Source organism: Procambarus clarkii, chromosome 52, assembly GCF_040958095.1.
Source record: "Procambarus clarkii isolate CNS0578487 chromosome 52, FALCON_Pclarkii_2.0, whole genome shotgun sequence".
Lineage (NCBI taxonomy): Eukaryota > Metazoa > Arthropoda > Malacostraca > Decapoda > Cambaridae > Procambarus > Procambarus clarkii.
The window spans coordinates 8,786,831-8,807,863 of record NC_091201.1 but is presented as its reverse complement, the minus strand read 5'-3'; the positions used below and the strand labels follow the sequence as shown (position 1 = coordinate 8,807,863).

General features: G+C 40.1%; 1 pseudogene; it reads left to right on the top strand.

Moving 5' to 3' along the window:
* Positions 1–1,093: 1,093 nt before the first annotated feature.
* On the top strand, positions 1,094–13,691 carry LOC123763740 (transcription elongation factor SPT6-like; annotated as a pseudogene).
* Positions 13,692–21,033: the final 7,342 nt, after the last annotated feature.

The window sequence follows — 21,033 nt, the reverse complement described above, 5'->3', positions numbered from 1 at the left end:
CTGGCATTCCATTTGTAATACGTAGCCACTTCCGAATTCAGCAGTTTCGCAAACGCATCATTTGTACATAACGTGAAGAAAGCAGTTAACGTTGTAGCCAGTGAATTCATAGCTGTGTGTGTTGCACATTTGCAACTGTGAAATAAACTTTCTTGTTTTCAAAACAAAAACACAAAATACTAACAAATATTTCAATTAAAACGCAGATCAATCATCACAGCTCAATTTCATCACCAATTGCACTGAAAAATGAGAAGAACTTAAAAAAATGAAATGAAAAACAATGAAAAAAGAAACAGATAAACTATACCCATGGGTATATGGTAAACATATGGTTTACGGTATGGTAAACAACACAGCTCAATTCCAACGCAATGTCACACAAAATAATTTAATCAAAATGAAAATATATAAAAATCTATGAAATTTCAATTTATTAATGCAATCGGAAACATTTAAATGGAATCGTAACATATTTTGTATAGCGCGTGTTGCTCTTACGTGCAACAGATGGCGCTGTTTTTCAAAAAGAGCATGTTTTTACAGGTCACAGGAGTGGCATCTAAACAGTAGGTATATAAAAACATGCATGTATTCGAATGGAATGTTGTGTCAAAATTTCAAAGCAATCGGTGAAGAACATTTGGAGATTATAGCATGTGTTGCTCCTACATATTACAGATAGCGTTGTTTAAAAAAAATGTTTTTTCCTGTCACAGATGAGGCATGTATATAGTAGGTATATAAAAACACTAGCCTGTTTAAATGCAACGTTGTGTCAAAATTTCAAAGCAATTGGTAAAAAGGTTACGAAGATTTCTCTTAAATGAAAAACACAGTTTTTTAAGAAAAAAAAAACATTTTTTTCCCGCCACAGACGTGACATCTATATAATATGTATATAAAAATCCGCTCGGAGGCGAATGGAACTTTCGGAGATTAGCGATTTTGAACAAACGAACATTTCCATTTTTATTTATATAGATGAGGATCAGTTATCTAAAAAAAAAAATCCATATCAGTATGTTAGATTTGATAAGAACAAAATTAAAGCTATTAATTTAATATTCTTCAGGACTTTAGAGAGAGAGACCACCAATCATGTCCCAGTTCATTTACTCAGAAGCAGAGGAAAGTGAAGAAGAGCAAGAAGAATATGAAGAAAATGAAAGGAAAAAATTGAAAAAACTAAAAACAGTTATAGATGACTCTTCTGAAGAGGATGATGACGATGGTAAGTGATGCAAAAGTTCTCAATGCTGTTGTTGTTGTTGTTGTTGTTATAGATTCAGCTACTCGGAACAAGTTCTAAGTAGCACGGGCTATGGTGAGCCCGTAACTTACCTAGCACAGAAGCGGGGCAAGTAGCACGGGCTATGGTGAGCCCATAGTGGACTTTCCTGGCTCAGGAGCGGTGCTGAATGTGAATGTGAACGTTCTCATTGATTTCAAGACTTTGTATATATACTATGAATTTGTTTCATCCATACCTGATGAGGTTCTAGAATTTCTACTCCTCAAACCCGGCCCGAGGCCATGATTGAATTTTGAGAGCTTGGTCCAACGGTCTGTTGCTTGGAGCGTACCACATATCCACCATAGTCCAACACTTCTTGAAGAAAACTATCTAGTTTTATCTTTAAAAAATATCCGTCAATATTATGGCTGTGAGGTTGTTGAACAACCGTGGACCTCTCATGTTTATTCAGTGGTTTCGGGTTATGCTTATGGCCCCCCTGTTCCTCATTGGTTGTATTCTGCATTTTCTTCCATGTCGATTACTCCAGTATGTTGTCATTTACTGTGTAGATTTGGGACCTGGGCCTCCAGTATTTTCCACGTGTATATCATTTGATATCTCTCCTTTCTCTTTCTATCGAGTACAATTGGAAAGCATTAAGATCACTTTGTCAATGAATTATTAGGACGTAGTATCCCAATAATTTAGGTGCTTTATCGCGTTTCTTTATGCCGTTTATGTTCTCTGAACTCCCTCTATTTTTTTTTTTTTTTTTTTTTTAGATATATACAAGAGTTGTTACATTCTTGTACAGTCACTATTACGCGTAGCGTTTCGGGCAGGTCCTTAATCCTATGGTCCCTGGAATACGATCCGCCGCCGCGAAGAATCGTTTTTTCATCCAAGTACACATTTTACTGTTGCGTTAAACAGAGGCTACAGTTAAGGAATTGCGCCCAGTAAATCCTCCCCGGCCAGGATACGAATCCATGACATAGCGCTCGCGGAACGCCAGGCGAATGTCTTACCACTACACCACGGAGACTGTTAATTAGCCTACACCACGGAGACTCCGTGCAGATACGGAGATTTCAGCAATCTGCTTTCAGCAATCTTAAATAATTTGATATAAATGTATGGATACACTTCATTGCTATTGTAAATGTTCTGATATATTTGTCATTTTTAACGAGACGTAGTTAAGAACAAAGGCAACTGCAGAAGGCCTATTGGCCCATACGAGGCAGCTCCTATCTATAACCACCCAATCCCACTCATATATATGTCCAACCCGCGCTTGAAACAATCGAGGGACCCCACCTAGTTAAGAACAAAGGCCGCTGCAGAAGGCCTATTGGCCCATACGAGGCAGCTTCTATCTATAACCACCCAAGCCCACTCATATACATGTCCATGAAACAATCGAGGGACCCCACCTCCACCACATTACGCGGTAATTGGTTCCACAAATCAACAACCCTGTTACCGAACCAGTATTTACCCAAGTCTTTTCTAAATCTAAATTTATCCAATATATACCCAATGTTTTGTGTTCTGTCTTGTGTTGCTACTTTTAATACCCTATTAATATCTACTTTGTTGTGTCCATTCATCCACTTGTAAACCTCTATCATGTCACCCCCTAACTCTTCGCCTTTCCAGTGAATGCAATTTAAGCTTTGTTAATCTTTCTTCATGTGAAAGATTTCTAATTTGGGGAATTAACTTAGTCATCCTACGCTGGACACGTTCAAGTGAATTTATATCCATTCTATAATACGGCGACCAAAACTAAACTGCATAATCTAAGTGGGGCCTAACCGGAGCAAGATATTGCTGAAGAACCACACCAGGTGTCTTGTTACTAAAGATTCGATTAATAAATCCCAATGCCCTATTTGCCTTATTACGAACATTCATGCATTTATACTTGTTTTAAATTCTTACTAATCATAACTCCCAGATCCCTTTCACAATCCGACTTCGCACTCTCAACACCATCAAGCTCGTATCTTGTCACACTACCATCATTCCCTAGACTCAGAACTTTATATTTATCAGCATTAAACTGCATCTGACAATCCTTTGACCATTTCAAAACCCTATTTAGATCAACTTGAAGTGATAGTGAGTCTTCTTCCGTATTAATTTCCCTACCTACCCTACCGATTTTTGTATCATCGGCAAATTTGCAGATGTTGCTACTCAAACCTTAATCTAAATCATTTATATATATTATAAACATCAGAGGTCCCAGGACAGAGCCTTGAGGCACTCCACTAACAACATTATCCCACTCTGACACATTTATACTACTCTGTTTCCTTTGGTATAGCCATGCCCTAATCCAACTTAATATAGCACCCCCAATACCATGAGCCTCTATCTTTTTAATCAGTCTTTCATGTGGCACTGTATCAAAAGCTTTCCTAAAGTCAAGGTACATAACATCACAGTCCTTACCACTATCAACTGCCTCAACTATGCTAGAATAAAAAGATAACAAATTTGTTAAGCATGAACGGCCATTTATAAAAACATTTGCGACTCAATTATTAATTTATGTTTTTTAAGATGAAGACGAATTTTATTTGGAATTATCGATTCGAGTAACTTTCCCACAATAGACGTTAGGCAAATTGGCCGATAGTTTGACGCAAGTGATCTATCTCCTTTCTTAAAAACTGGTATCACATTACCAACTTTCCATAACTCTGGCACTCTGCCTGACTCTATTGATTTATTAAATATGGGAGACAGTGGGTCGCAAAACTCCTTTTTCCATTCTTTAAGCACCCTGGCAAACACTTCATCCTGCCCTGGGGATTTGTTTGGTTTGAGTTTTACTATTTGTTTAATTACAACCTCCCTGGTAACTGCTAAACTAGTCAACCTGTCTTCGTCCCCACCCACACAGACTTGTTCGGCTGAAGGCATATCGTCAAGTTCCTCTTTAGTAAATACAGATATAAAATATTTATTAAAAATACTACGTTTTATACCTTAGTTGTTATTAAGTGTTGAAAATGAAACTAGGTGACTTGACATCAATCACAGTACTGTTAGTGGGCTCAGAAGCTTCTCAGTGCTTAGTTATTATACCATATGGCTTTGCTTCTGTGCTTCCAAGTTTTTATACAATAATGCCTTGCTTCTGTGCTTCCAAGTTATTATACCATAAAGCCTTGCTTCTGTGCTTCCAAGTTATTATATCATAAAGCCTGCTTCTGTGCTTCCAAGTTATTATATCCTAAAGCCTTGCTTCTGTGCTTCCAAGTTATTATACCATAAAGCCTTTTGAAATATGCCAGACCTTCAAAACTTCAAAAAATGAAGGGAGTTGTCAGTTGTCAGAAATGTCAGTTGCTTAATTTAAAAACTGCAAAAGTGGTCGTTCTGGAGCCTGTTGAATTTTTGAACTATCTCATCAATATTTTAACTTGCTTAGCTAAATGAACTGTGGGGTTAATTCCTTAAGCCCATTATGTGTCTCTGTAACCTATATTATGGGGTGCATAATAAATGAACTAAACTAACTAAAACTAATAAGAACAATACAATAAGAGTAAAGAACTTTCATCGCATTCATCTCTGGTTATTTATTAATAGATGAAGAGAAAATTTATTAATAAATTGAAGAGAAAAGAGAAAAGACTTTATTAACGACGACGATGAAGAGGATGATGAAGGAGGTTCGGGGTCAGACAGTGAAAAGTATGGCAAACGAAAACGGCGGAAGGACGATGAAGATAAAACAAACTACCTCGATGATGATGATATTGATCTTATTGAGGAAAACACTGGTATGAAACTTGACAGAAAGGTTAATTTTCTCCAATAATTATTGTAATATATATTTTGTTTATATTTATACAAGTTTCTGTTCAGGATAGAAAAAGATAATTTGCATTTTTGTGTTATAAAGAATGAAAAGAACTTGAATTTCACACCGTTTAGATGAATTAGAAACAAAATTGGGAAACCATTATTGCTTCTGCTGGCATATATATAAGTAGAGAAATATAATTTAAGATTAATTTCGGATATATATCTAATATATTTATATTTCAATTATATAAAAGTGTATTTATATAATACACAGTATACAGTATTTTTCAGAGTGAATGTTTTAAAAATAAGTTTTGGACAATTATATAATTTTTATGGTAAAATTTTAGTCAAAATTTTTATTAAATTTTCCTAGAAATATATGCTGATTCCAATTATAGCAAAAACCAATTCTGCTGTCTTGTAAATTCAAGATTTTACTACATTTAAATAAATTTTAAAAAATGTATATTTTAAAAAGGGTTGACCAATATATAAAAAAAAAGTTGTACTTTTAAACATTTGGCTGCTCCATAATATTGGGTGCCTCACTGACTTGGAGGTTGTGCTACAATGATAACCTAAGTAAGTCTCATAAGATTATCTAAGGAATAACCAAACCCTTGAATCATTTGAATGGTTTCGTGAGCGTGTAACATACTAAATCTCTAAATAAGATACTAAATATACTAAGATACTAACATACTAAATAAGAACTATAATACTAGCATAGTACTATAGATTGTCTTCATGACAATTTTTTGTTTTTGAATTAATGTATATATGTCTTGAATTTTTGTTTCACAGAGAAAGTATAAGCGTTTGAAGAGGATTGTGGATGAAGAATCTGACGTAGAAGATCAAGATGTGCAGGGTCAGATTCGAAGAGAGATCTTCGAGGGTTCAGACGTAAGTAAATCTCTGAAGTTTATGTTGTATTCAGTGCCACTTTATATGCATAAGCAGTGTTTATAAATTGTTTGTTTTCTGACGATGTTTATTATGAGGTACCCTGTGTACTCACCTTACCCTAGTTGTGTTGGAGGGGATTAAGCTTCGGCTCTTTGGTCCCGCCCCTCAACTATTAATCCCAGTGCTTCTCGAGCACTGCTTCCTAAGATCCTCGAGCTCTATCATAACTGCATTTAAAACTGTGGAGTTAGCCTCCACCTCATTAATTTCATTTACTAACTACTCTGACACTGTAAGAGTTTTTTCTAATGTTTCTGTGGCTTATTTGGATACGCAGCTTCCCCCTGTATCCTCTTATGCGTATTCATCACATGTTAAATAATCCACCTGGTCTACCCTGTCGGTTCTCCTGAGAATTTTGTATGTGATGATCATGTCTCCCTTAGCTCTTCCATGTCGTTTGTAGTGTGTGATGTTTATTATGAGACACTGTGTGTGATGCTATCTCTCGGTCATTCTTCTTTGTTCTGCTCTAGTGGGTTAGAAATTTTGAATACAGTAAAATAGTTCGAGTGTGCCTTTTAGTCTATCCCTCTTACCTGCATAATTGACACTTTAATGAGAGATATTTCGTTATTGCTTAAATATTATTAGTTGTTTGATTCTGTTTCCTTCGTCTGTCATTCATAACTTTAATATCTGATACCACAGAATGAGGAGGAGGATGGGGCCTCTGCTCTCCACCTTCCACAGCACCCTGAAATGTACGCGTCAGAGGAGGAAGAGTCTGATGAAGAGAAATTCATAGTTGATGACAAGACACCCAATGTCAAACAGGAGAGGATGGCTATGCTTGAACCTGGTGGAATGGAGGTTGCCCGTGAAATATTCGGCGGTGATTATTATTTTGAGGACTTTGAACAACATGAAGGTATGTGTTTTGTCAAATTTAAATGTAAATTAAATTATAATGTGGCAGACTAGGTATGTCACACTATTCTCACTTTTCAGATGTACAATCTGAGAAGTTTTCCTTCTTCTTGTTCTCACGCCAGGATTGGAGAGACATCTTTTATTTTGACATTATATTTTGTGTATTTTATTATTGCAGTTTGCTCTCTCTCTCTCTCTCTCTCTCTCTCTCTCTCTCTCTCTCTCTCTCTCTCTCTCTCTCTCTCTCTCTCTCTCTCTCTCTCTCTCTCTCTCTCTCTCTCTCTCTCTCTCTCTCTCTCTCTCTCTCTCTCTCTCTCTCTCTCTCTCTCTCTCTCTCTCTCTCTCTCTCTCTCTCTCTCTCTCTCTCCCTCTCCCTCTCTCTCTCTCTCTCTCTCTCTCCCTCTCCCTCTCTCTCTCTCTCTCTCCCTCTCCCTCTCCCTCTCTCTCTCTCTCTCTCTCTCTCTCTCTCTCTCTCTCTCTCTCTCTCTCTCTCTCTCTCTCTCTCTCTCTCTCTCTCTCTCTCTCTCTCTCTCTCTCTCTCTCTCTCTCTCTCTCTCTCTCTCTCCCTCTCCCTCTCCCTCTCCCTCTCTCTCTCTCTCTTTCTCTCTCCCTCTCTCTCTCTCTCTCTCTCTCTCCCTCTCCCTCTCCCTCTCTCTCTCTCTCTCTCTCTCTCTCTCTCTCTCTCTCTCTCTCTCTCTCTCCCTCTCTCTCTCTCTCTCTCTCTCTCTCTCTCTCTCTCTCTCTCTCTCTCTCTCTCTCTCTCTCTCTCTCTCTCTCTCTCTCTCTCTCTCTCTCTCTCTCTCTCTCTCTCTCTCTCTCTCTCTCTGAGGAAGACTCTGAGTCTTTGAGAAGAGTTGTTCGAAAACACGAGTATGAACTTCTGCGGAAGGCTGGTATTGGTGAGTATCTTTTTGCATGATTGCTTCAATGCCCCCATTTAGGTTACTTAGTTCAAGTTTGGCCTCCATATTATAGAACTGAAATATTTTCTCTTGAATCCATACAGAGAAGGATGATTGATGCCAGGTATTAGGAAACCTCTCTTATGAAGAGAGATATAAGAGAGATCTTATATCTAGAAAAGATATAGAAAAAATATGAGTAAGAGGTAACATAAAAGAGATGATTGAGATTGGGACATTGATATTGCTTTGAGGCATTGTTAGAAGTATTATTTTTTTTCTTTCTAATGTTAAAATATGAATAAAAAACTTTTATTACAATCTTTCTAATAAATGTAAATGTATATGACATACTATGGCCGGGATTGAGTGAGGAAGTGCAGCAGTAAACAGGTGTTGTCAGCGGTCTGCTTAAGCCTCGTCCGGGGCGGGAATTGTCGCCAAGATTATTTTACTTAATTATTTCAGTGTCTGATTAAATTTAAATTTTTGGTTTCTTGCAGTAATATTGAAGATAAATATTTAATTTGATAAATGTGTGTAAATAACGAAAATTAACACGTGATTAACACGGAAATTTGATAAATGTATATTACAAAATGTGCAGAATATCACTATACTTATAAATAATTTGCATGCTAGACGTGAATATTATGAAGATTAAACCACACACCAGAAGATGAGGAGACGACGACGTTTCGACCACCATTATCGACTATATTAATTATCGATTATTATTATAGACACATTAATGATTGCGACAATCGAATTGATAATGGTCATCAGACTTGCCACGCATATTTTGAACGTAATTCTTATAGCACGCATACAATATAATTTTTGTCGTAGTTCTTACCATATTTTTCCACGTGCGGTGTTGCATTGGGCTCGATATTATTATTTGTCATAAAACGCGTATAGATAGATTAGTGTCACTAATTAGTTAAATATCATATTCTTATGAAAATTTATATTCTTAACTGTATGATCAAATAATCATTCTGCTTTTACTGATACGACACTATATGCACACTCATATATCTTCATTTTTGTGCACTTTAACGAACCACGAAGAGCATAAATTCCGTGATTTGAATTTAGATTTGGTTTGTATTATTGTTTATCTAGTTGTTAGCATAAACAATATTACATAACAAAGTAACTAGTGAAATGCAATATCCATAACACATTTTTAACCATTAACTTGTTTAAAATTTAAATTATTTTTTGTTATTGATTCCAAACTCAAACTTTCAGAGTCACTTACAAATAAATTTGGCCTGACTGCTGAGCAGTCAGCAGCCAGGCCGTCAGCAGCTTATCCGTCAGCACTCAGGCCGTCAGCAGTCAGCAGTTTATGCTGTTGTTAGCATAAACAATATTACATAACAAAGTAACTAGTGAAATGCAATATTCATAACACATTTTTAACCATTAAATTGTTTAAAATTTAAATTATTTTTTGTTATTGATTCCAAACTCAAACTTTCAGTGTCACTTACAAATAAATTTGGCCTGACTGCTGAGCAGTTTGGTGAGAACCTACGTGATAACTATCAGAGGTTTGATGTTCAACAGTGGCCAGAGGACCCCACGAGGGAAGCTAAGCAGCTCATTTCCAAGTAAGTAATGAGATAGTTGAATGATTTATCTGTAAATATACAGCTAATGGTTCTAATCACGAAATCACGTACAGCTAATCACGAAAAATAAACACGTGATATAAAAACGTGATATAAAAATCTGAACCCTCTCAATTCTGGCACTAATAACGTTGCAAAACACGACTAAAAACTCACTCCTGCTTTAATCTATCACTAAAAAGGACTCTCAATTCACTAATTTAACCGCATCATCCTACTGAAAGTGTAAAATAAATCAAGGATATAGTTAAGGCAAATGGATAGAATTTTAGCATTCCTTTGCGCTATGAAAGTGCAAATGGCTAGAGATGAAGGGGTTTTGCCTAAATTTTGCACCTTTTGTTCAACGTTTTCCATATATTTGAATTAAAGAATGTGGGTAATAAAAAGAGGACAGAACTCCTGAAAATGTCCTTAAATATCAGCAATATGGTAAAATAAATATTTTGTAGATATTATAATAGTTATTACTTCATTATACTAAAAGTATTTTTTATTAAGTATTCCTCATGAAATATGATGAAAACTTTGTATTTTCAGAATATGCAGCACCCCAGAGCGAGTCCTTGAAGTAGCTGTTAGGATGGTTGGTTGGCAGCTGTCTTGTGAACCCTTAATAAGACGCACAGTTAGAGAAGTATACTTTAAACGTGCCAGAATCAGTAGCAGGCCCACTCCTCAGGCTGTGAACATCATTGATGAACATCATTCACTTTATGAACTTAAATATTTAAAGGACAAACCAGTCATAGATCTACAGGGTGACCATTTCCTTCGTCTCAAATGTGGTGTTGAAGACAAACTGTTGACCGTTAGCTTTTCCGATACCATTGAAGGAAGTACAACTAAGACTTACCTGGATGAAATGAAGCAGTTGTACTGCCGAGATGAGTTTTCCCAGGTTGTCCAAGACTGGAATGATCTGAGAGGCCGGGCAATTGAATTTGCCTACAAACGGATTATTGAAGATCTTAAAAGGGAATTGTCTCAACGTTTGCTCCAGGAATCGAATGATCACGTAATGTAAAAGTGTTGCAGTAAACTCAATAACTGGATAAAAATTGCACCCTATAACCCCAGAGACTTTTCTGGTGAAGACGAAGACTGGGATACTGAAAAAGGCTTCAGAGTATTTTCTATTGCATTTGTTCCAGACCTTTCCCAGGCAGCATTTGGTTGTTGCATTGACATTGACGGTGATTGTTGTGAATATATTCGTCTCCCACATTTACTCAAACGGCGCAATGCTTACAATGAAAGAGACGCTTTGACTAAAAAAAGTGATATTAGGCGCATGCAGGATTTTTTTACTCGCTGTAAACCACATGTTATTTCCATATGTGGACAGTCTCGAGAAGCTCTCATGGTTAAGGAAGACCTGATTCAAATTCTCAAAGATCTAGAAAAACAAGAAAGGTTTCCTAAAATAAATACAGAAATCATTGACAATGACCTAGCTCACATATATGCAATGTCCAAGAAAGGAGAAGCAGATTTCCTTGATTACCCTCCACTATTACGGCAGGCTATATCAGTTGGTCGACGTGTTCAGGATCCATTGATTGAATTCTCGCAGCTATGTAATGCTGATGAAGAATTACTTAACATTAAGTTCCACAGTCTACAGGACCAATTAAACTCTAAGGAACTATTCGATGCTCTGTACACTGAATTCGTCAACTGCACTAATGAAGTTGGGGTCGACCTAAATCGTGCCGTAGCACATCCATATACACAGAACTTGGTCCAGTTTGTTTGTGGTTTAGGACCACGAAAGGCCAACCTTCTTATTAGGAATATGAAGCAGAATAATCATCGTTTAGAAAACAGGAACCAGTTAGTTGTGAACTTCCACATGGGTCCAAAGATATTCATTAACTGTGCAGGATTTATTAAAATAGACACCAATGCTTTGGGTGACAGTGATAATTATATAGACGTTCTAGATTCTACCACAATTCATCCAGAAGCTTATGACTGGGCTCGAAAAATGGTTTTTGATGCACTAGATTATGAAGATGAAAATGGAGAACCTGCAGAAGCCTTGAAGGAAAACAGGAACCAGTTAGTTGTGAACTTCCACATGGGTCCAAAGATATTCATTAACTGTGCAGGATTTATTAAAATAGACACCAATGCTTTGGGTGACAGTGATAATTATATAGACGTTCTAGATTCTACCAAAATTCATCCAGAAGCTTATGACTGGGCTCGAAAAATGGTTTTTGATGCACTAGATTATGAAGATGAAAATGGAGAACCTGCAGAAGCCTTGAAGGAAATCTTAGAAACTCCAGAGAAACTTAGTGAGTTTGATCTTAAAGCTTTTGCTAATGAACTACAGAACCATGGCTTTGGCAAGAACACAACTTTGTATGACATTAAACGTGAGCTGAAACATAGATACAGAGATTTTAGGTCAACCTACAAGTCTCCGACGCCAGAAGAAGTTTTCAGTATCTTGACTAAGGAGTCGCCGGAGACTTTTTATGTGGGTAAGCTTGTTCAGGCTACCGTCACAAATTTTATTCATCGCAAACTCCGTCGAGATCAAGTGGATAATGCCTATCCTGTCAGAACTGAAGGTACAGGTCTTTGGCAGTGTCCCTTCTGTCTAAAAAATTATTTTCCTGAACTAAGTGAAGTGTGGAATCACTTTGATGCCGGTGATTGCCCAGGTCCAGTCATAGGAATTAAAGTTCGATTAGATAACGGAATATCAGGTTTCATCAGTATAAAAAACTTGTCGGATAAAACGGTGATAAATCCAGCAGAAAGAGTGAGACGAGATTGTTTAGTTCTTTGTCGTATCATGAAAATTTATCCTGATAAATTTTCAGTTGATCTCACGTCGCGATCATCAGACCTTCAGGACCGAAATAACAAGTGGAAGGCTCCAAAAGACACTTATTATGACCATAAGGCTGAAGAAAAAGATTTAAATTTGGACAGGAAAAAGATGGACCAAAAAGTAAGTCGGTATCAAAAGCGAGTGATTGTTCATCCCTCCTTCAGAAACATTGACTATAATGAAGCTGAAAAGGTTATGCAGCAATTGGAGCAAGGAGAGGTGATCATACGACCATCAAGTAAAGGCATTAATCATCTCACTGCTACCTGGAAAGTTACAACAGGAATCTGTCAGCATATCGATGTGCTGGAACAAGCTAAGCAATATGACTTTTCTCTTGGTCAGAAACTATGGATTGGAAATGAAGAATTTGATGATTTGGATGAAATTATTACCAGACACATTTTACCTATGGCCAGTAACGTAAGACAAATACTTGAACACAAATATTACAAGGAGTCTATCATGGGCAATAAGGAGAAAGCAGCAGAGTTACTGAAAGAGGAGAAAAGGAAAAATCCGAAGTTGATCCCGTATATTTTTTCGCCTAGGAAGGATTTGCCAGGAAAGTTTCTCATGTCATATTTACCAAGAGCGAAAGTGATCCATGAATTTGTAACTGTCAATCCTGAAGGTTTCAAGTTTAGGCAGAAAATGCAATTCCTAAATCTTGCCGGATTACTTAATTGGTTTAAGCAGAATTTCCATAGAACATTATCAGGTGCAACACCAAGAATGATGTCCACAGGCAGTTCATACATGGGCAACTCAACACCATATCTTATGGGTGTTGATGCCTTCACAATTCAGAAAGTGGCTCAGAACCTAAATCCACAAATGCTGCATAACCTCTCCCAGGCAGCCACTAATACACCTTGTAGTGTCAACACTTCTGGAGGATTCTCTCATGGTTTCTCAAAATATGCTAATACTCCTTACACACCTTCAGATCAGACACCATTCATGACACCGTATGCCACCCCGGGGCCATCCACCATACCTCGCTATAATGGATCACAGACACTTGTGCCATCAAACCCAACTCCCTCACATCAATATGAGGCAGCATATTCTCAGCATATGATGACCAAAGTAACTGGACACTTACCTCAGCCATCTCGCTGTGGATCCCCAGTTAGCAGCCAAGCAAAAAAAAGGATTGCAAAATGGCAGCAGATGCTTTGGTGGAAGTTAACGGTGCGACTAATGGACATAATAGACGAAGGATGACGCCACAATGCAATGCTGGAAACCAGTCAACACCTCGCAATACTAATCAATATAATGTCCGCACACCTCGCCATACTCCTCAATATGATGACCACACATCACGCAATACTCCACGATATAATAACTAAACACCTCGCCTTTTCCATGGTTAAGTTCATCATCATCCATTCACGCGCTAACATGAGCACTGGTGGAGACCAAACACTACCCTATGATGATGAATGCCATGTCTTTGGTATTGATGACAAAGTTATCTCACTACCTTCAAATTATATGTTTGTATATATAATTTGGACAGTTAAAGAATAAGGAACTGTATTTAATCATTACAATAAGTACTGTAATTAAAAAAATTGTTCACGTAACTATGGTATTTTTACCAGGGCAGTCTTCAGTAAAAAGATATAGTTTTCTGTACCTACATTCATCATGTTTTATAGCATGTGAACGCTGGATAAAAAAAAAATATTTTTTTATAAAGAAATGCAACGTGTCTCATACGAGATGTTGCATAACTATTCCAAATTTGATTTGTTCCTTTAACTTCATGTTTCCAACTATGACTGACTACCATTGTGATCTGTGAAATGTTTGCTGTGATCTGAGAAACACTTTAGTCAGAAATAATACACTTTATTTCTTTAGAGAAATACACATCAATTTGTTTATTTTTATCCTGTATTTGTTTGAATGAAATGACGCTGAGCGCACCCGACACCAATTCTTTTAGAAGGTGAGGTGTGATGGAACGATGTCAACGACATCTTTTGAGCCCACTGTTAAGAACCTTACTTCCTGTGGAGGTTCTTTCCTATTATAAATTGTTGGTGGACACATTGGAGAATGTTTTCTTGAAATAAATCTGCAGCTGATAACAGGGAGGCCGTGAGTGACTAGTATCACTGCTAAGTAATCCCTACTGAGCTGGAGATTGTTTAGGAATAATGTGTATTGGAATAGGAAAACTATGTGAATGAAAAATGGACTCAATCAAAAAATGATTGGGGAATATGGTAAATGAAGTCAATACAGGATTTGATTGGAAATGTAGTAGTAGTAGGCATCCGTCAATCCGGTTATGGAGCCCTGGGTGTCTAGTTGTTGTAGTCTAGTTGGATGCTGCGTCTGCTGTGGCTGAGAAGGCCAACCCGAGAATGTCAGTCTCGACTGCAGCGAGCGCAGATAAAACGCTGAAGCGGGTGCGTGGTCGAGACCTCCTCTGAAGTCTATTATCCTCCGCCTGCCTCTTCAGGTCATCCTCGAATTGCTGGAGTCCCTTCTGACCTTTGCATTAGTGGCAGATCTGTCCACAGCTGCTGCCTCCCCAGTGTTGATGTCGATGTTCATCTGCTTGAGGTCGCGTTTGCAGGCATCTTTGAAACGCAGCTGAGGTCTTCCGGTGGGTCTCCTTCCTTCCTGATGCCAGTTCTCCATACAAGAGGTCCTTTGGTATACGGCCATTTTCCATGTGTGTGTGACATGTCCCAGCCATCGCATGGGTCTCTGTTTCAGGAGATTGAACATTGAAGGGACTCTGTTCTCTCGAATACTTTGTTGCTAGTGATGTGGTCTTTCCACGTGATGTCAAGGCTGCGTCTCAGGTTTCGCATGTGCAAGGTATTGAACCGTCTCTCCTGGCGAGAGCGCAGGGTCTAGAATTCCGAGCAGTAGAGACATGTACTCACCACACATGCCATGTAGACTTGTGCCTTGGTGTGCACTGTCAGTTTGGCATTTTCCCAAACGCGCTTTGTGAGCCTGGCAAGTGTTGTTGCGGCCTTCCCGATACGCCTGTTGAGTTCAGTGTCCAGGGAAAGGATGTCTGCGATTGTGGATCCCAGGTATACAAGCTCGTGAACTACCTCCAGCACATAGTCGGCTATGTTTATACAGGGTACCTCATTCACGTCTTGTCCCATCACCTGTGTCTTCTTCAGGCTGATTGTCAGGCCGAATGCGGAACAGGCTGCTGCAAAGCGGTTGAGTAGCTGCTGCAGGCCTTCTGCTGTGTGTGTGGTGATCGCTGCGTCGTCGGCGAAGAGGAACTCCCTGAGGATTCGCATCTGTACTTTTGTCTTTGCTCGGAATCTGGATAGATTATAGAGCTCTCCATCAGATCTTGTACGGAGATAGATGCCCTCTGTGGTTGTTCCAAAGGCATGCTTGATAAGGATTGCAAAGAAGATGCCGAACAGGGTTGGAGCAAGAATGCACCCCTGTTTAACACCACTGTTGATGGTGTTACTGTTGAGACTGTCACAGTACTACAACTGAACAGTAGTTGATCCGTCATACACGACTGTCCCGTTCATGTCCTTGTGGAACGATTGTATCATGCTGAGTAGGGTGGGTGGGCAGCCAATTTTGGCCAAGGATCTTGAAGAGTCCGTCCCTGCCCACTAGGTTGAAGGCCTTTGTAAGGTCAATGAAGGCAATGTACAAGGCTTTTCTCTGCTCCCTACACTTTTCTTGAAGCTGTCTCAGGGAGAACACCATGTCAGTGGTCGGCCTCTCTGCTCGGAAACCACACTGTGACTCAGTGTACACTCTTTCAGCAAGAATCTGAAGCCTGACCAAAACGACCCTGGCCAACAGGGTCAACAAGAGTTTGCCAACAACGCTGAGGAGGGAGATACCGCGATAGTTGCTGACATCGCTTCTGTCACCTTTATTTTTGTAGAGAGTGATGATGTTTGCATTTTTGATGTCTTGTGGCATCGAACCCTCCCTCCATCATTGGCACATAAGTTCATGAAGCTCAGTTTTAAGTGTTCCACGAGCGAACTTGAGAACTTCAGGCGGAATCCCATCGTCTCCTGGGGCCTTCCCTGAGGAAAGTGAATCTATTGCTTTCTCAACTTCTTCCACAGTCGGTTCAAAATCAATTTCTTCCATGATGGGCAGGCACTCGATTGCATTCAAGGCTTCTACGCTGACCAAGTTCTCTCTGGAGTAGAGTTCGGAGTAATGTTCCTTCTAGCAATTCATCTGTTGATCACGGTCTTTAATGATCTCTCCGGTGGCTGACTTCAGAGGAGCCGTCCTGTTTTGTGTAGGGCCTGTTGCCTGTTTGATCCCATCGTACATGCCTCTTATGTTGCCGACATTGACCGCAGTCTGGATGCTGGAACAAAGTCGAAGCCAATAATCGTTAGATAGCATAGCACCTTGCAGTTTGTTTAACTCTATTGCGGGCAGTATGGAGGGCCTGTAGGTTCCTCTCTGAGGGCAGATTCTTGTAGGATGGAGAGCTCGTCTCTTTTTCTCTATGAGGGGTCACAGTTCCTCTGCACTGGCCTCGAACCAATCTGCTGACTTGTTCTGCCTCTTACCGAAGGTGGACATGGCAGTGTTGAAAATTGTGCCTCTGAGATATGATCACCTCTCACTTGCGCTATCGCAGGGTGGTACAGGAAGGGCATTTACCAGCGCAGCAGTGAATTCCTCCATCTTGTGAAGGTCATGGGTCTTGTTTACATTAATGCGTGGTCTTCCCTCCTTCTTTGCTCTGTGGATTTTACGGGGCTGAAACTTTACTCTGCAAACGACGAGAGAGTGGTCGGTGTCACAAGCTGCGCTCTAGAAGCTGCGTGTCAGTTTGACGTTTCTCAGAGTGCTACGCCCCGTAAACACCAGGTCGAGTTGGTACCAATGCTTAGACCTGGGGTGTCTCCAGGAAACCTTAGGCTGGGGTTTGGTGTCAAAGAAGGAATAGGTGATGCAGAAATCATGACGGCAGCAGAACTCCAGAATGCGCTGCCCACTCTCATTCATCTTTCCAAATCCAAAATGGCCCAGGCAGGAAGGCCAAGATCTGTGATCAGAACCAACTCTTGCATTAAAAGAAAAGGCAGCCTTTTCAGCCAGCCATAAAAAGCCAGTCTCCCAGTAGGAAGATTGGCTCGTGTTGAGGTATGTCTCTGAGAGTTAAGCCAAGGTCATCATTGAACTCGTCCTTCGCTTCGGTAGAGGAGGTCAGTGTTGGTACATAGGCGTTGATGAGGCAGACCATTCCTGCTGCTGTATGGAGCTGAAGTTTGATGATCCTTCCAGACCCTTCCGTGGGCGGTACTATGGACCCTAACAACCTGTTACTGATGGAAAAGCCAACGCCATGCTCCCTTACCTTACCTCTTCTGGTGATTTGCCCTGCCAGAAGAAGGTAAAGTCCTTCTCCCGAATGCTGCCGGTCGCGGGCAGACGTGTCTCCTGCAGGGCGACTATGTCCATCTGGAGCCTGCGTAGTTCATTGTTGATCACAGCTGTCTTGTGGGAGACGTTCACTTCCAGTAGATCTTCCGAGAGACCCGGTATCCTGGTCCTTACATTCCATGTGCCCAGTTTGAGAGCTGGGTGGCGCTGTGTTTGTTTTCTTTTGCCTGGTGCATGGTTGACGATCCGCTTATTGGATTGGGGGCCTAAGCCCCATACACCCAGTGGAGCAGGCGGACACCCATGCAGCAGGTTCACCCCTCTCCATGCCACCGATGTGTTCCAAGGGAAGGGCAGGCGCCGATATGCTTGGCATCAGTGTCGTCGCAGGAGTTGCCAGAATTTAGCTGCAAACAGCTGCAAACTGCCTTAGGGACTCCGACTCTGGATTTTTCCTCAGGGTTGACTCTCGAAGTCTTTTCCATGAGTGGGTTTAGCCGAAAGACAGCAGTGGTTTGAATTCGGGGTTTTTCTTCCCCTAGATGAGCTGCCTTTCCAGGCTAACAAGCCCCATCTGCCCGAAGCAACTGGTTTTAAGGCGCCAGAGGCCCGCCTTCGCCCCTTCTGTTGGTAGAAGCAGTTCCGCCAGGCCTAGAGGCTAAGCCACAGGTGCAGGCTGGATTTGGTTGTCAGAGGCTATTTGAGACGCACGCCATCAGGGGCATTGAAGATGGACAGCATTGAGTTCCTCATAGTGAGAGTAACACCCATAATTTCGACGTTCTCGCCACAGGCAGGTCTGTGATTGCCGTGGCATTGATATGATTTCTGACTAGAATTGAAATGCCTCTGGTGCTACCTTGTGCCATTGGGCAGTGGAAACCTTGAAATTCTGGGATATTGCTATATCTTTCAGTCCTGGTGATTGTTTCTTGAAGTAAAACAATATCAATGTTATCCTCGAGAGGCACTGTTCTGAGTGTTTGTGCTTTGTTTTTGAATCCTTGAATGTTCCAGTGTATAATTTTGAGATTGTCCATTATTCTGTTAGAGTTGAATCCATTGAGTCCATGGTAGTTTCCAAAGTGCTGATTTTCCCCGACGGCTTGTGTCTCCTTGGCTGGAGTGAAGACTGCCATTGGGTGCTGAAACAGTTCAGTTTCGTCACCTTCTTCGACTTCTACTTCGTCAACCTTTTCAGGTAGGGCTTATGGAAGAAATAAGTTCAGTAGATTGTTTTTTTAACTTTGTTAACATTTCCTTCCTTACACACAGAAATCACAAGAGCGTTTATTCATTTCCTTTCTTGAATGTGGGTTGGTCTGTTTCTGGAATTCTGCTTCAAACATTTCTCAAACATTCTGCTTGGAATGTTTTGTCAAGCGTCTTGCTGAAGGTCTCTGTCAGGGAGGCAATAACCATTTGCATAGTCACTTGATACGCCTTTGGCTGCCTTTCATTTGTCTTGGTAGGTGAGGAGACTCTTGGTTGGGTCCTAGCGTCTTTGCTACATCCTACTACTGGGGCATTTGATGATGTAGGGATCGTCATTCGTGCTTGGGAGGTCTTGGAGGATATAGCAGGTGTATTGCTTCTGCTGCTCTGATCTATTCGGTTGTTGTTGCCTTGTGGAGTAGTGCTTTGTTTTCTCCAGTTATTGGAGGCCCTGTTCTTGCTCAGACTAAAAGGAATTGGTGCTTTTGTCTTTTGCTGATTTGTATCTTCGTTTATTCGAACTTGCCGAGGAGTATACCACTAGTCTTAAACTGAGGTTCTTGTCGATTGTGGTCTAGAAGTTGTGCTTTGGGTTGCTAGGTAGATCCAGAAGTTTGTATACTTTTTACCCTTTCAGGACATCATTTGTTCCAGGCGTGATGTGTATCCTCGCAGATTGGATATTTTGCTTTTGTTGGTTTGCCTTCTTTATGCAGATTTTTGCATATGTCGGTGTTGTGGACCTCGCTGCATACTCCACATCGTTCTGGGCCTCTGCTGCCATTTTTATATTTTTTTTTTTTTAACTTTGTTAACATTTCCCTCCCTACAGACAGAAATCACAATAGAGTGATGTATCAAATGAACAAGTCCATAAGTCCACACCATGACATCACATCACTTTGCCCGAAATGCTATGCGCATTAGTGGCTTTAAGTATTGTATGTACTAGCTCTATCTATAAATCCAACATTGTGTTTGTAAATCAACTATGTATGTACTTTTCCTGAATAAAAAAAAATACTTTAATTTTATTTTATTTTATGGTGGCCGAAGCGCTAACATCTGTAACAGTGCATGGGTTCTAGATTGTACAGCCTTAGAATGAATTGTCCATAAATCCCAACATTTAGAGTGATGATGCGAGGTCCTTTTATTGTTACAAGGACCTGTCTTGTTTCTACATTGTTGTGCTTACACCTTTCCGCCATTGTGACATTTGGGCATTCTAAGAGTTTGTTTGCTTTAACTTTAACCGGGAAATGTTGCACTATCATCTTGGTGATTATTCCTCAGGTTTCAGTTCAGCTAGGTCTTCTGTATTCCTGAGGTTTGTAATTATATCTGGATTAGCTGTGGATATGTTATATCTGCCATAACTTCACGGATTTCTCCCAGGAAACACACGCACATCGCTTCCTGAGCAACACATTTAATGCAGTGCAACCATGTCCCTCCAGGAAATGACTCTTCTGACTAATCTTCTGAAATAATTAACGTCAGGACACAATGATCTCATAGCAAGAGCAAGGAAAATTGCTGAACATGAATGGAATAGTGAATCACAGGATAATCCTACTCACAATGAGCCACTGTGGCAAATTGTAGGAAACGGAAAAGCAAATAAACGCAGAAGAACCGAAGAAACGCCTGAAGAAACCAATTTAGAAGCCAGCCAGAACCCAAGAGCAGCCCCCAAACCAATGCCAAGGACCATCTTCAAAACCAAAAAAACAATAGATGGTCCCACTTATGCTTACATTACTTTGCTGTTTCCTTACTCCTTGAATTCCCCTTGGCTCAAGTTAAAGCTTCTATTCCCCCCCCCCCGACAACATTTACAAATTCACGACCACACACTCCCCAGTCATGACAGAATTGGGGGCCTGTCTGGGAGGACCTCACATATTGGAAAGCCTGATCGAAAGCTTGATAAAAATGGGTAGCCTTTATGTGAAACCTGACATAAAAATTGTGAAGCCTATGCAGATGAGAAGTCACAATAATGTGGGTGAAAAATGTTTGACAAACCACACACTAGAAAGTGAAGAGATGATAATGTTTCGGTCTGTCCTGGACCACTATCAAGTCGATTGTGACCATTATCACAAACGAGTTGGTAATGGT